Here is a 17,457-nt window from a genome sequence, read left to right as displayed (position 1 = left end):
TACATCTCAGTTTTTAAATAACAAGACTGAAACTTCTCAGAACCACCAGTAAGGAATATGAATTAGTGTATTCATCTTAATATATTCAATATATTACATTAAATATAATATTTATATTAATATATATTAATTAATATATTTATTTATTAATTAATATTATATTAACATAATATATTCAAAATACTTCATTCCAGCCAACCAAAGTGAAAGTTCTATAAAAAGACTCCTAGTCTGATTTGTAAATCTGTCATACTAGATTTCCCCATTAATACCCAAAGGTCTTCACCTATGTCTAAAAGAACAAAGTGATGAGGTGAGTATTACTGGGGAAACTATTACACAAATGGGGTGTCACCACTGAAAAGGCCCTCTCCCTAGTAGCCACCCACCTGACTCATTTGGCAGGGGCACTCAAACTAAGGACTCAACTCAAGGTCCAGGTCGGGACATATGGGGCAAGGTGCTCTCTCAGGTAACCTGGTCCCAAGACATTCAGGGCTTTAAAGGTTAAAATCAGCACTTTGAATTGGGCCTGGAAACAGATTAGAAGTCAGTGCAGCTGATGAAGCACTGGTGTAATATGATCAAAATGCCCAGCTCAATTAATAATCTTGCAGTCCTATTTTGAACCCATTGCAGTTTCCAGACCATTTTCAAAGGCAGTCCCACATACAATGCATTGCGGTAACCTAAACAGGAGATTACCAGAGCATGAGTAACTGTGGTCAAGCTATCTCCATCCAGGTAAGGTTGCAGTTGGCATATCAGCCGAAGCTAATACGAGACTCTCTGAGGTACAGGACATTTGCGCCTCTAGTGACAGTGCTGGATCAATGGACACCCCAGACTGCAGCCCTAGTCCATTAGAGGGAGTGCAGCCCCATCTAGGACAGGCTGAGCACAATTAACTTGGATGGATGAATCACCAACTAACACCACTTCCATCTTGCCTGGACTAAGTCTCAACTTGTTCCCCCTCATCCAGTATATTACTGCATCTAAGCACTGATTCAGGACAGTCACTGCCTCACCTGCATCTGATACAACTGAGTGTCATCTGCAAATTGATGACACCTCAAGCTATGTCTCTGGATGACCTCTCCCAGAGGTTTCACGCAGATGTTAAACAGCATAGGGAAAAGAATGGAGTCCTGTAGAATCCCAAAGCACAATTGCCAAGGGGTCAAGAGCAGTAATTCCCCAGCACGACCTTCTGGAAACGTCCATCCAGATAAGAGCAAAATTATTGTCAAACAGGGCCTCCCATGCCCAACTCTGACAACCTGTCTAAAAGGATACCATGGCCAGTGGTACTGAAAGCTACTGAGAGGCCCAAAAGAATTAACAAGGTCACACTCTCACTGTCTCTCTCCTGGCACAGGTTGCCAGACAGTGACCAAGGCAGTTTCTGATCAAAAATCAGTCCAATAGAAGCCCAAATGAAATGGATCTGTTTCCTCTAAGAGTGCTTGCAGTCACCACATGCTCAAGCACCTTACCCAGGAAGGAGATAGTAGTTGTTAATACATCCTCTGTGTCCAAACTAGGTTTCTTTAGGAGTGGGCCAATTAGCTTCATTCAACAGTACTGGGACAACTCCCTCTTTCAATGAGACATTTACAACCTGCTGGACCCAGCCAAACAAAGGTCTTTTTTCATCCCCCACCCCATTCTATTCCCCATATTACCATAGGCACATGCTGGGAGGGAACTATGATTAGATGTGGCCCCCAATAAGCATGTCTCAAGTACCAAATGAACAAATTCACAAAAGTAACACTGTAGGCACACAGGTCCCTCACCCCCAGCAAACACACATAGGCAACAACTACATGCCTGCTTCTGAAGAGCAAATGCTTGGAGGGGGAATTTTTGACAATCTTGTATCCCCCTGAGGGACATACACAGCCTACTTCCCGTGTGAGTATCTGTGCTTTAGGAGGCGGCATGTAGACGCTGCATGAATGCTTTTTTTGGCTGTGTCTGCTGCATTACGAAGTACTAAGATAGGAGGCACACAAACATTTTAACATGTATCTGCTTCTACTGTGTAGAAAGGTTTTTAGTGTAGTTCTTACACACACACACACACACACACGAAACTGATGGGTTACTAACAGAATAAAATATCCTTTAACATTCAAGACCGTCAATACCAATCTAGAACGGGGGATAAAGTCCCCTATTTGAGGAACAAAACTCCAATAGAAAAAGGTTGATGTAGCAGTGTTATCTAATTTCAGAATATAATGAAGTGGAGTCCAAATTTAAATCCTGCCAAACTTAAGCTATTGTAAATCCATTCATTTTAATGGCAAAGTGAAGCATATGCCTAATATATGGGACTGGAACAAGGATTAAATCAAGTTCTAGAGTATATTTTAGCTGCCTTCCTTTAAATCAGTCATACTGACTGCCAACTAAATTGGTATAGAGAGAATCTTTTTCTAAGAATTTAAAAGTCATGCAACACTTTCCCATTCACTAGTATCATAATCACTCTTTCCCCAGCTTTTTGTCTATGATGACGGAGTACTTGTTCTTGGTTCTCATCACCCTCACCATCTTCATAGACCAGTTCTCTCTTGCAGAGAGTATATGCACATTTGGCCTTATTTTAGTTTTAAGTCGGTGGACAAGATAATTGTCTCAAAAGCAACTCTAGCTTTCCTTTATTTTATACTGGCCCAGCTTGTGGAAGGTGTGTTCCACTGGCAGTAGGGCTTCTTTTCACTTCATGCTAGAGTGGTGCTCAAGAAAAGTAACACTAAACCCAAATGTTTCCTTCTACTTGTGCAGGAGCCAGTGCACCTAGGAAAACACCAGTTAATTGGTAGAAATCACTGCCCCACCTCCCTCAAGCAATGACACACTGGCATTCTTATATTTGTGCGTAAAATGTTAGGTGTCCATAGAGATGTCAAGGCAAATTTATACTTCAAAAAGGCAAATCTGCTCCACACAATTAAATACACACACTTACAATAGCAGGGCTAATGGGACACCGTCTTAACAGGAGTTAATCAAAGGCACTTAACCACACCCCTTGGGCTAAATCTGGAATAGCTCATCCCCACAGAAGAAACCCTCCCTGCAACATGTGGTAAAACAGAATTTCTCTATTTTGCTTTGTAACTCAGGTGAAAGTACCACAGTATTTAAACAGATTCTGTTCCATCCATATGCCTAGCACTACAGCTTGTGAGCAGTTGTCTGCCGTCATGTCACTGACCGTTAAGTAATAATCAACAAATTGCTGAGTTTTGAACCAAAGAACAAAGTTTTATTGTACATGAAAATTCATAGTTAAATAAAGTATGTATTGTCACACAGAAGTTCTACATTAAAGGCTTCTTTAAAAAATAAAACAGGATTCAATCAACATACACTTTATATATCAAAGCACAACTGACAGGTAGCAGATCAAGGTCTGGAAAGACTCTTCACCCACTGATCCTTGGCTGTATTTTGTCCAGCATCCTGCACCATAGGTTTTTCAGGGTAATCATTCTTCATGTAACAAAGCATCACCATGTGCTTAAACCCCATAAACAATATAATCAGCAGGTTCACTGTGGAAAGAAAGTTTGGATTAATAAAGGAAGCATTAATATTTGAACTCTACAGATGTGAGCCATTAAATCAGACATGCTTTATTCCGTATGATCAGCGACAATAAGCTATGAATTATTATTCAGCTCATCTCAGTGTCAGAGCACCTGCATCTGCATCTGCATGCCAACCACACCAGGGTTAATCCTAAGCACCTAGAGTGAAAAAGTAATATTGGTAATTGGGCTGGAATGCAGAACTGTATGGGTCAGTGTGGAACACTTTCATGTGCCCAGATGTCAACCTGATACCTACTCCTGATTTTAATTCTATAAACACTCACACTAGCAGCAGTTCTAGACAGTTTCCTATCACCAGCCTCTAACGATTGCAACTGGTGGTCTCCTTTCCACTGAGGGACCTGGTCGTACCTCCCCTGCATGTTATGCCCAGGGGCAGCAGGGACAATTCCAGCATTGCCAAACTGCTGCTTCTCCTTCTAATTTCCTCCCTCCTAACACAGGCCAATTTGGACATAACACCAAACTCTGAGTAGGCGGTGCCTAAGGTTAAGTGCTGAAGCTGAGAATCGCACCACACACAATCTAGTAACTGAAGGTTTGTTACCTCCACCTGCTGGCCAGAATAATTCCTCCCTCTTCCTAGTCCTCCCAAGCTCAATCCCACCAGTTCTGATGCTGTTTGCATAGCCAGACTGTGGGCATAATGTCAGCACATCAGTCACCCAGCAACCATTGGCTATGATGTGAGTGGAGGCATGCACATCGTGCTCAGATTCATTCGTATCTTCTTGTTATCTGGCAACCATCTTCAGCAGGGCAAAGACAAATCAATCCTTTCCTTACATCCTAAGCATCACACGGTTTTGCTACAAGGTTAAAACTGTCCAAAGCCTGCCCAACCAGCCCAAAAATAGTGGTTAAAAAAATAGAAGCAATAAAAATATGAAGAAAGCTACATATGCCCTTTGGCAACCTTGACTGCTCTGACTGGGGTATGGGGCCTTTGCACTTTTGCCAGTGTGATGTTATATTATTATGATGGGGGGGGGTTGTCTTAGAGTTTAGGTGCCACATGGGAAAGAAGTGTACTGCTGCTTTGCAAGGTGGCTGATTTCATTCAGCGCATACCAATGTGTAGACAAGTGTGCAAATTATTGTAGAATGTTTGTGAGGTAATCCTACAAGGTTGTTTTTGGATAAGGTGCCAAGCAAGAGGAGGCACGGATCTTAAGACACGGACACATGCATGCACACAAACACACCCATGCCCTTATGCCCAGTTCTGGTTCTGTGTTTTCAAATGAGGAAAATCTAGGAATCCAAAATGCTTGTTGCCAGGCAACAGGAGGCAAAAGGAGGATTGAGCTGATAGGTTGCTAGGCAGCCGAGGGAGGAGTGTTCATTCTGAGAAACAGCCAGAGAGAGAGATGCCTAGAGCCAATGCATTTTGGAGCTGCTCAGAGTCTCCCTCTCTGTGGTTGCAGGAGGAGCTTCAGCATGAACCACAGGTTATAGCAGGTGGCAAATGATGGGCCTAGAAGATGGGCCTAGAAGACCTGCAGTTCAGCAACCTGACAAACTTAAACTGAGGGTTCAAATTAAGCTTTCAAAGCACTAACAGAACTGCAGTTGAGAAGAAATCTGCAACTGGACGGTCAGAAATGCCAACCTGAGGTATGTTTAATCATGGTTTGGTATTATGTCCAAATTGGCCCATAGTTTTGTATGAAGCTGGGAACAAGATCAAGATACTAGCATAGACCATCCATTATGGAGACCCAGTTCAGCTGAAACCAGAATACATTAGTTCCCCTATTAAAGCTCCATAGCACGTATTTTAAAAATGGCAAATTAGCTTCCCCATATAAAGGTCAGCTAATGCCTTTTAGAGCATCACAGAAGGCACTTCAACAAGGGTACACAAAGTTCCCAATCACTACTCAAAGAAGTAGGAATACATCACAAGATGCATATTATTGAATCAAAATAATTGGCTATACCGCACTTGTACTACAAGGGTTCAACTTATGAATACATACCTAGTAGGCTCTGAACAGTAGCCATCTTTCTGCCTCCTAAGGAACCATAGATAATAGGAAGGAAGGTCTACAGGCTGATCTCTCTCCCCAAAGCTTCATGGCCAGCTGAAAAAGAAACACTTGGCCTTCATCTGCTTCCATTTAGAGTACAGTTGCAAGATTCTGGAGTGAGCCCTTGACTGCTGAGGCCATTATATTTGTTGCCAATGAATCATTGCCATTTGAGAGCTGGTACTCATTAACAGTGGAAGTGTAGGGCTTTCCTGGTTTAACTGAGCAATGCCAACATCCCTGACCACTCCCATACTTATACACATCAGGCTATGGCCAGGAGCATTCTGAGGCATGGAAGAATCAGGTCGCTTATATCCCGTGTTGGAAGTTCTCTGCATTTTTGCACATATGCCCATATTTTTTTCATACACTAACACAAAGCAACATATGTTAAGGCTTTAAATTCATCTAATAAATTGAGAAAGCAGTTTTCCTCTGGTTTTGGCTCCAGCTCAGTTTTCACTGCATACATGTAGAACCTGTGCCCACCCTAATCCTATTGTAAACAGGAGCAACAGCAGAAGATGGAAAGCTCAAGTCACTGTATCCAACATTCAGTTTTACAAGTGAGTTGTATACTTGGCTGAAGCGCAACTTCTCTCTATATGCGTAAAACAACTTCCCATAACCAATCAGTAACAACTGCCAAACTCATGTACTCAAAGATAAAGAGCAAGCAGCAGTGGTAGTAAACCTCAGCACACAATCTCAAGATGCTCTATTTATTCATAACCATCTACAAGCTTCTAAGTTCTTCTAGAGTTGGGTCAGATTGCCTAATTGATTGTGTCCAGCCTCATGCTCCTATAATAGTAAATCATCTCACATGTACTGTATCCTTATGAAAAGTCTCACCTGTATATATTACCACCTTCCTTAACAGTAGTCAAGAGGCACTCTTGAGCCTGCTTTGCTGGTCTTCATAGTTAGGCTTCCCATATTTCAAAAAACATAGGGACTGGGGCATGTTGAGTAGGTTCGTTGTCTGAACTGGGAATGGCTGCAACAGTCTGCAACTTTCTTGATATATAGTGAGTGTGAATCAAGTAGCTGGATGGGAGTTTTGATGTGGCACTACCCTTGTCTGTTGACAAATTCCTAATGCAAAGGTGAATGGCCTAAGAATGAAAGTGTCATTGCTCAGTAGGGTTTAAACTTACTTACAAAAAACAAGACATGCACCTTCATTTGAAACATTAACAGTCAAATAGAATATTGTGCAATGTGGATGTAAGACACAGGTAAATAGTTTGCTGTTTCATGCAGGAAATGAACAGAGGTATTAGAGTGAAGAAGGAAATGTACAAAAGGTTCACACAGGCTTGAAAACTTGCATGCACATGCAAAACATTGACTGCATCGATAGCCTCATGAAACGCTCACTGTGGTCACTGCAGCTTGTAATGACCGTGGCTATTCAAAGGCTGCATTATCCTGCAGGTTCTTTCCTAAGATGGTGACTGCTCTACCTGGTTGATCTAAATCAATATAAAGGAGACTGTATCATACAGATGTGTCATGGAGACGACATGTTTCACCAATAGTTATTCAGAACTTTTTCCTGTAAGCACATTATCCATGTTCGCTCCTTTTGCCTTCTACAGTAGTTAGGATTATAGCTATGGTGCCAACTTCCACTAGGAATACACATTGATATTTGTATTGTTGTATACCAGAATTGCTGTAAGCAACAGAAGGAACCCAACTTTTAGCAATCATGTAACATGATTATTTTCTGTGACTAGTCATATTTAGCACTGAGCAATCCTAACAATTTTACCAATGGGAGACATTTGTTCTAGAACTCCCTTCATGTCTAAGATTTCTGCAACTCAAAAGGTCTTTCCCTATGACAATTAAGTGCGGGATATTAAACATTTTCACACAAGTTCCAAGCACGACCTTGTACATATGCTGCTGCAGGCTTCTGCAAAACTTCCTACTGTGATCTTTATTATTATTTTTTACATTTATATCCCGCTCTTCCTCCAAGGAGCCCAGAGCAGTGTACTACATACTTGAGTTTCTCCTCACAACAACCCTGTGAAGTAAGTTAGGCTGAGAGAGAAGTGACTGGCCCAGAGTCACCCAGCTAGTATCATGGTTGAATGGGGATTTGAACTCCGGTCTCCCCGGTCCTAGTCCAGCACTCTAACCACTACACCACGCTGGCTCTTACTTCTGTACACACACTGAGCACAGACCTTGTGCAATTTTTGCAGTGACACCTGCCAACCAGCTCTTGCATTGCAAGAACCCCATCTTTTCACCCAGTCAGCATAACAGTGGTGATTATGAAGTGGCTAGCAGGTGGCATTCCAAAATTACACAAGGTCCCTGCTCAGCATGTATACAGAAGGTAAGATCATGACAGCAAGCAGCACAGAAGCCTTCAGCATCATGTGTATCAAGAGTAGGATTGTGCTTGGAACTTGCATGAAAGCTTGGAATATCCTGCACTGCATTGCTGTATAGAAAGACCCACAATATGACTGATGTCATCTAATTAGATCTGTTTTTATATTTTAGCATATTTTATTTGTGTAATTTTTATAGTCCTGTTTTAATTTCCCCCCCTATGTGAACCACCTTGTGATTGTTTTTAATGACAGGCGGCATATAAATTTAATAAAATAAAAATAAAAATAAATTTAACAATAAATAAAGGCAGTGCCTGGTCCAGGCACTACTGAGAGACTGCTGTCATATTGGGTATTTCTTCACTTCATTATGTACATCTCACTAGTTTCTGCTGCACTGATCTGCAGTTCTGATATGCTGGTTGAGACCTGTAATACAACTGAACATCTCTGCCCAAAAAGGCTTCTTTCATATGCAGTGCTGTCACTGCTACATTATTATAGTATGTTTGCCTCTTCTTGTTGCCAGTCTGCCACAGGTGGGGGGGGGGTTCTCTCCAACATCCTCCACACCTTCTTTTTCCGTCTCAGAAGTAGCATCAATCTATGTCTCATTACAGGTAGGAGGATTCCACTCTACCTCTGTACTTGCTCCCTCTGTTCAAGTAGTCAAATGGGCATGTGAAAAAATATGTCACATCTCTGTCCTGTGCTTCAAGGATAGATTGAAATCCAATTTCTATGAATGAGCAGTTGTTTGTGTAACATATATCCAATGTAACATATACCTTTGTGCAACGTATACTTTACTCCCCATATACACTAATCTGAGGCAGGTAGTGAAATCTTTGTAATGCAAACTAATGTATGTGCTTGGTACAGGGCATTTCACACCAGTGTTCACCATTCCCTAAGGGTGTGCGGCTACACACGCTCACATACACACGCACTCCCCAAGCCACCCACAAGATGCCGAGTAAGATGCCACTCATATCTTCTGTGGCTGCTGCTACCCCCACCACCTTTCCCCATCGCCTCTCCCTGCCTGCCTCTTTATCACATGTGGGATCAGCAGCAGCAGTGAACGGGACTCAGAGAGAGAAAATTCCCTCCTTCACTAGAGCTCAAGTGGTGGACACGGAGAGGCGGAGGCTCTCCACCCACTGCTCCGGCTCTTGTGAAGGAGGAAATCACCATGTGGGATCAAGCGGCAGCGGGGAGAGGCGGAGGGTGGGAAAAGAAGCAACTGGGAGCCAGCCTTAGAGGAAATGGTGTATCTAAGTCCCATTTATTTCAATGATGCAGGTTTCTCATGTTTTATTATCTCTTGCTAACCCATCTATATATTTAATTCTCCTAAACGTACCCATTGCTAATCCCATGTGTGGCATCTCTCGTGAGAGTTCGTGAGCAAGCAAGATTGCGAGCAAGATTAGTAACGGGGACGAGGAGAAGTGAGAGGCGGCCTGGCAAATGGCCGGCCGGCCACCGGAGTGGAGTGGAGTGGAGTGGAGAGGAGAAGCGGTGGCCTGGCAAAGAGCTGGCTGCCGGGCGAATGGCCAGCCGCCAGGGGAGGACAAGGGGCGCAGATGCTCTGTGCCAGGTCAGCTAGTTTGAAGAATTTTCCAGGAAGCCTGAAATTTATTTTATGGGTAGGACTCAAAATCATGTTAACCAAAAATATGATTTGCATTTTTAATATAAAGAAACAGTCACAGGGAGTTTCACACATTGAGCACTATTCAACACACATTGGTCATGAGAGCAATGGAATGGGATTATAGACAGAACTAAAAGGTGCTGGGTTGTGCCCACTCTCTTTCTTTTCCTCCCCCACTCTCCCTTTATTACCCTTCTATTAAACAAAAAATGGAAACTCCGACTGGAAGTTGAAAACCTGTATACCAAACAGGCTGTGAACTGAAGACCTGGTATAATTAGATTACTGCAACTACAATAAGATGGTCACCCCTGGTGGTCTGTAGGTGGCATAGGGCAGGGATCCTCAACGTTGGGCCCCCAGATGTTCTTGGACTTCAACTCCCATAATCCCCAGCCAAAGGCCACTGGGCCTGGGGATTACGGAAGTTGAAGTCCAAGAACATCTGGGGGCCCAACGCTGAAGATCCATGGCATAGGGCACTAAGGTATTGTGCTGCAGGATTTGGGACATTTTGACTGAAAGCAAGAAACAACAAACAAAACCCTTAAAATCTTTCTAATCTTTTTGGGTTTGTGGGGTGGGGTTTTTTTGGCAGTTCTTTGGAGATTTGCCATCAAATAACACTTCAAAAGATGAAAGGCATGTAAAATAGCGTTCAGACACACAAGTTTTCCTATACATTAATTTACTGCTGGACAAAGCTCAAATTGGGATGAAATTTTAAACTGTGGTGTAATTAAGGAGGAAAAGGAAAAAAGAAATGGCACTCATGGGCTTCCCAATGATCTTCTCTTTCAAATTAGCAATTTCAATATACTCCCTTTCCAAAGTGCTGTAGACTGTTGCTATGTGTCTGGACTCAACATATTTAAACTTGGCTTGGCCCATGCTAAACTAATTTGAGTCAATTTGTCTACAGCACTTCAACAATCATCCTGCATGTTTTGAATCGTACCAACACAAGAGGAATCTCCATAGCCCTGTCGCACAGGATGACACTACTTGCCCCAGATCCAGCTCAGAGCTCTAGCTGAGAAGAACAATTTTTTATTTTAAAAAATACCGAGTGTGCCTCATCAAACATGGCAGCATTGGTAGAACTACCAAGAAAATCCACAGGAATGCAATGGGCTAGCAGCTACACAAAAAGTGAGTGGACAGATTGTGGATGGGGGGAGAGAAAAATGTTCTGCATCAATTCTTCCTCTGTGTGTGAGAGAGTGTGTGTGTGTGTGTGTGTGTGTGTGTGAGAGAGAGAGAGAGAGAGAGAGAGAGAGAGAGAGAGAGAGAGAGTTATGTTCGCATAATACTGTCACCCAAAACAAAACTCCTTCCACTCACAGATGATAAAATCAGAGGGAACACTGCCAGCGTTGTGTGACAAACTGCTTTCAGGTTTTAGATGGCAGGGTATTTTTTCCTCATATGATTGTACTAAATGGATACAGAATATTGTGATTTGTAGGGATAATGACATGTGTATCTCCACATCTGTATTTTCCAGAACACACTTTCATCATTACTGCAGCAAGATTGGTGCTGTGGCTTCTTCTGAGATAAAGATGGCAACACAGAGATCATTTACCTTGTTGGCACTATTTATACGGAAACTCAAGGTCAAAAGTTGTCAACTAAGCAGTACTAACTAGGAAGGAATAGCAAATGAATTCTTCATTCTTCATAAGCCATCTCCTTTCCCCTATTTAGATACAGGAATTCCGCAACTTAGAAACTGGTTGTGTTCCAAGCAACAGATGATGGGCAGGAGGGGCTTCAAAGACTGGCTTATGTACTGAACCCCACCCCACCATATTGCTGGATATAAAGTGGAAGAGAATGATAGGAGTTGCTTCCACCCCACATTAACCACTTCTCTTCGGAAAGTTGTTGTTGTTGTTGTTTTAAGAGCAGCAGGCTGTCTTTTTAAAAGCAACAAGCTCCTTGTTTGCTCTAGTAGCAGGTGATCACCCCAACAAGGAAAAGGCGGCTACTGCTGGGGGGGGGGCACTATCATTTTAAAAAGCTACCTAAAGCTGCTATGACAGAATTATTGGACAGTCCTTTCACATTTTCTCTTGCTCCTCTCCAACAGAGGCATAGAGATAGTGAGCCACCCAGTACTTCTCCTGCCCAGGCAGACAGTTCTGAAAGCTGGTGGAAAGAGCATGTCTCTATTCCTCAGAATTTTAATCAAAGTCATACAAATACTGTATATTCCAGCCAAGTGAGTTACAGTTTAACACAGCTCCATCATGCATATCCCTCTGTTGTGCCCAGGGTAAAAATGGTCGAGAAGAACTGGTTGCTTACTTCTACATGATATTCTTCAAGTGGTCATCTGTGCAGTTACACCAATGGGATAGGCATCTGCACATTGCCTTGTTTGAAGCTTTCTAGAACCTAGCCTCCAGCATTTTGGCATGAGCCATGCCCCACCACAGCAAATACGGATGCCTAAATGGGTGTGGCCTATGCCTCTTCCCTCAGTTCCCACAGAGGAAGACCAAAGGTAGCAAACAAGTCAGAAGAAGCCACTACAGCAGGGAGAAAGGAGAATTGTGAAACTGTAGAAGTTACTACCTAAAGCACATTCTGTTACAGGTAAGCAACCTGTTCGCAACCTTTTGTAACCTGCACAAGCACACATGTGCAGGCACATTGCATACATATGCACATCTATGCATACTTATGGGGGAATAATAAGCTATCCTACTTGGGAAGATACAGCATGCTCAAATTAACAAAGACTGCAGACTGATGCTATCAGATAACAGCTACGCAAACAGGCAAAGGGGTGTTTTGCACCTTTTTGCCAAAGGTATGAGCACTGGTCTTTTTGCATTTCTTTGTCAGGAGTCAATTTCAATGGGCCTGAGTCTCTGTTGTCAGGTGCCAGATCAGTGCCAATAAGGAAAGGAAAGGAAAGATCAGAGGTCAGTGACTCAAGTCTGTCCTGAAATCAAAGTGTTTGTGGAAAGCGTCTAGGTGACCTTAAGCGGTATGGAGATACTCTTTTGTCTTCCTCCACAATGTAAAATGTGGCAGTTAGATTATATCATGTTTGCTTGGTGAAGCACTAACAATGCATGCAGCATCCTACTTTGTATCCTTCACCAAGACAGAGCTGGGAGCATCCATGGCTAGTGACAGGGGCCAATCCCCACAGCTGTTGCAATTTTAAAAAGTCTGCAGCACCATAAATCCATACACAAAGCAACAGTGGTGGTGAAGAGAAGGGTGAAAAGCACATGCACAAAAAGACATACAAAAAACAGAGGCATGAAGAGTTAATATATGGACACGGAAGAGTTACTTGGGCAAAACCAAGAGAATGTTCTTTATGACGCCACCATTATGGTGCTTGAGAACGGAGAAAGAAAATGCAGGCATGTCCATGCAGGCATATGTATTTGCTGATGAGGGGTGGGACATATGCCAAAGTTATTGAGGCTGCACTCTAGAAAGTTATGGATGAGGCTCTGCACAAGCAAAGTTCCCATAGGTGTTCTTGCACAATGGCCACAAGAGGGGGAGAAAGTGAATATATAAAGACGGCATTTATAACTTGACCAATTGCACATGGATCATTGTTCTCAATTTTGATATTCTCTATATTGTGACAATTACAAAATAAAAAGTATTACATCTAGACTAACTGTTCATGAAGTCCAAAGGAGCACATGTCCTACTTCCTACATCAAGACAGGTCAAGGGGATGCTAACATCATGGGAGCAAGGATATTTGAACCCATCTCCATCAACCATACTCAAAAAGTTCTAAAGTGAATACTTGTGGAGAAGTCCCATCTTTGATTGCAGATGGTCCAATACCCTACAAAAATATTACATTTGAACAACTGTTACTTCCTACATGCAGTGAAAGATATAAACGTTCCTAAAAAGGCTTGCCCTGGACAATAACCAAGAGTATCCAGGGTATTGAAAGCATTGAGTTCTTTAGTACCTTGGACCTCTGCATGGCCTGACATCATGGATGCATTGGCAATTAATAGCTTCAAAAACTAGAAGAGCCTATTTCATGCATTATTTTAGAATGCACCTCAAATGTTCATGTGTCCGCCATCTTGGACTGGGGTGGATGTCATCACCACAAACTACACCACTGAGGTGTCCCTGTGTGTCACTCACTACAACTGTACCTAATTTGGTTCAAATCAGACAGTCCATAAGTTAGCCCACTTGCACCTTGAATCGGTGGACATCATCATAAACTATGCCATTGAGGTGTCCCTGTGTGTCACTCACTGCAGCTGTACCTAAGTTGGCTTAAATGGGTTAGACAGTCCACAAATTAGCCCGCTTGAGCCTCAGATGTTCACGTGGCCATCATCTTGAATTGGAGTGGATTACATCTTCAAACTATGCCATTGAGGTGTCCCTATGTGTCCCGACAACTGCACCTGATCTGGTTCATATGGTCCAGGTGTTGACAGTGAGGGACACACAGACATACACATGGAATGCCGGGTGATCTCATAAGCCTACTGGAATGTAAGCTAGAAATTGTTGATTGGAATGTTGCCCCAGGACATGTTCTTGGGTATATCAAATCCCAGTTCCATCATCCAATGTGCTCCTTTATATCCCACATACACCTTGGAGTTACCAGCAGCTTGGGTGATCTGCTGTTCACACACCATAACACCAGACTGTGTCCAGCTTTTTGTGCCAATTTCCAGATCGGTTCTCTGTCCAAACCCAATCCGCCCAGTTTTCCTCACTAACACAGGAAGCTGGTTCCACAGAGAAGGCACCCCTGTGGATTCAACGCCAATCTTCTCACCCCTGCTTCTGACCGAGCTGTCCCTGAGGAACGAGGTCCCTTGGTTGTTCAGGCAGCCCCAAAGTTTCTGCACTCAGGTAATAGAAACGTTTGCCCCTCGCTGGCCCCATCTCTATCCCTGCTCCTTTTTCTTAAATCCAGCTGCCTCCTTTTCTAAAGCCTCTTTGTCTAGCCCATCTGTGAATTAATACAATTAGGACTTTAAGCTAAAAATGCCTCTTTGCAGCTGATCATATCTTTAATAGGATTGCTTTAACTACACATTTATTTCCGCTGTACCCCTTCCTTCAATAAATCCTTCTTTGGATTTTTGAAACTTCAACCTTGCCTCAGTCCGTTTATTTCCTGGGTCCACAACTTTGTGTAAATTTAATCTGACGTGGAACTGTTCTACTCAGAGCTAATCTATCTGCACAAGGTCCGAATGCAATTTTGGGGGTGTTTACCAATCACCCTGGGCCAGTTCCATTAACACCCCAGATCTTTTAAGTACCTAGCAATGCCCGTTATCTGAACAAGCTCAGTATCTGAACATTTTTCAAAAGCTTTCAGTTGGGTTGGTATGGGACAAGGAAGCAAAATAATCAAATTACCATTTCAATGGGTGACAATTTTTTAGTGTTTGGTTTTTCAATGTTATTGCATTTTACAATTCTGATCCTTTTTGGAAGGAGGAGAAGTTAAACATTTCTATGTTATATAAATATACCTTTGAGGAAAACCAAGATGTGGCAAACAACAAGCTACAAATTGCGGTTACTCTATGGTAGCCTTTTTCGACTAGCCAGCTGTGAAGTTGCAATTTCACCAAGACACCACAACATTATGATGAAAGGGTATCAAAACTGATACCTCTTTCATCAGCAAATGAAATTATTAACTCCAGCTTTATCTAGATTCATGAACACATGATGGCTTTAAAAAAAAAATCACCTGTCTTTCTATAGGCTTAGGCCATTTTCTCTCTCTCAGAATTTTATCTTCTTTCTTCCCTGAAAATATATAGGTTTTATAAAAAGCTCAAATAGTACCCCTCTATGTTTCTGTATGCAAAACACAGAATGTGGGGGAAATATGGAATGTGGCCAGTAGGATGCCAATTTTAAATTTTGTAATCAGGACATTTTATTTACAAAAGTGAAGAAAGAATGAGAACATTTTCAAGAAGGAATTCTGAGACACCAAAAAGACTAACAACTCTTTTGTGACATGAGTTTTCCTCTGTTCGTTTTTTCAAGCCAGATGACAAACTCTCTGCCCATAAGTTTGGAAAAGCTATTCTGAGATATTTGGTTTTTGTTTTTAAATCAGAAAATCTTGCAAAACCAGAACTTTGGCATTAAGATCCTTCCATTAGAACTCACAGAGCACCTCTCCTTGGAGCTAAAGTCTTTGCTTAAATGGAAGAGAGAAATACCTGCCACATTCCAGTTCCAAAGCTTCTAGCTTTCAATGTTGAACCTTTATCATATTGTTCCAAGACTGAAATCCTAAGCATGCTTAAGCTGGGAGGAAGCACCACTGTTTCAGTGCATAATTCTGAAAAAATCATGCATAGAATCAGGTTGGAACACACTTTCAGCATCTGCTTAACAAAGGCTATTCTGCCAACTGTAACACAACCTCTGCTTTTTCAACAACAAGCTAGATGATCTTACATAGAACCGTTAATGTTTCAAAATGTTTATTCTGTTCTTTTAAAGTTCTAAAAGGCTTGTTTGATTTTGGCTACAATCCTATGTACACTTATCTAGGAGCAAGATAAGAGCATCGGGGTTGGCGTTTTTGAGCAGCTGCAGAAACTTGATTTGAGAGATTTGAGTTGCACCAGTTGGGTAGGCTCCCCTTATCTGGAACTGGGACCAACAAGACTTTCCAAAGAAAGCATGCAAACCACATAAAGTAACAGCTGTGATTTGCAGGAGTAGCCATCGCTTCCTCTCACTTGCTCATCCTCTCTCTGGTCAGCACTACAGAAGGAATGGGCCCTGTGGCATTGCTCAGGATGAGAAGACTGTTCCTTGGCACATGCAGCTGTCTGCACCTACTCATATCTACCCCCCAGCACTTTCTAGACAGTGCAGCAAAGATGACTGGGTCCACTGAGTTAGGCACTCCTGTAAAAGCCTCCTGCTGACTCAATCTTGCTCTATCATCAGTGTTAAGGACACAACCTATCCCTCATTCAGTGGGTGTTGTGAAACATCTCCATGCTCAGTAGGGATGTGCACGAACTGGTCCAGAGGCCATGTTATAGGCCTCCGAACTGGTTTGAATGTGGCCCGGTCTGACAGTCCGGTGTTGGTGGGGGGTGGTTCTTTAAGGGTGGGTGGGTTGCACTTACCCATCCCACCACTTTTCCCCTGCTGGCACTCCCTTTTTTTGAACTGATTTTGGGGCAGCAGTGTTCCTCCCTGCTGCCCCTGCCCCTGTTGTTAGTTGGAAATTCCGGAAGTAACAAGTGCATGTGCATGCATAGCCGCACCCATTGCATGCGCACACTGCGTGCATGACATACGCATGTAATGTGCGCATGCAGCGGCAGACACATACACACTTGTTACTGCCCGTATTTTACTTCCAATATTACTTCCAGGGGGCAGAGAGCAATGCTGCCGCCCCAAAATCATTTCAAAAAAAGGGAGTGCCAGTGGGGGGGAAAGCGGCAGTAGGGGTAAGTGCAATCCCCCCGGCCTTAAAGGGAGACCCCCGCTGGCACCAGACCGCGCCTCTGCAGTTCCGTGCACATCCCTAATGCTGAGGTCTCCCCTCCTACTGTTGCTCTGTTAAGGCAGGGAACAATCTTCCTCCAAATACAAGCTGAAACGACACCAGGTGCAGGTAGAGACTACGAGCTTGACCCTACACAGAATTAGAATGCCTAAATCCATTTAAATCAGTGACCTTAAACATACCAAAGTCCACACGGGACTAGGCTGTAATTTCAGAATATCAGTGACAG

General features: G+C 42.8%; 1 protein-coding gene across 3 annotated transcripts in view; it reads right to left on the bottom strand.

Annotated features, from left to right (window-relative positions):
• Positions 1-17,457, bottom strand: part of TAB2 (TGF-beta activated kinase 1 (MAP3K7) binding protein 2) — a 94,899-nt gene that overhangs the window by 38,506 nt on the left and 38,936 nt on the right. The window contains exons 1-3 of one of the 3 annotated variants that reach the window (XM_053291687.1): positions 6,524-6,786; positions 5,615-5,719; positions 3,388-3,572 (exon numbers count right to left, since the gene is read on the bottom strand). The exons of 1 other annotated variant lie outside the window; for it this stretch is intronic. The gene's annotated coding sequence lies outside the window, so the exon portion shown is untranslated. Of the gene's footprint in view, positions 1-3,387; positions 3,573-5,614; positions 5,720-6,523; positions 6,787-17,457 lie in introns of those variants that run through there. One more of the 3 variants, XM_053291670.1, reaches the window with a different exon arrangement.

Source organism: Hemicordylus capensis, chromosome 1 (genome assembly GCF_027244095.1).
Source record: "Hemicordylus capensis ecotype Gifberg chromosome 1, rHemCap1.1.pri, whole genome shotgun sequence".
NCBI classification, from domain to species: domain Eukaryota; kingdom Metazoa; phylum Chordata; class Lepidosauria; order Squamata; family Cordylidae; genus Hemicordylus; species Hemicordylus capensis.
The sequence above is the reverse complement of the archived record's forward strand: the minus strand, read 5'-3'. Positions and strand labels throughout refer to the sequence as shown.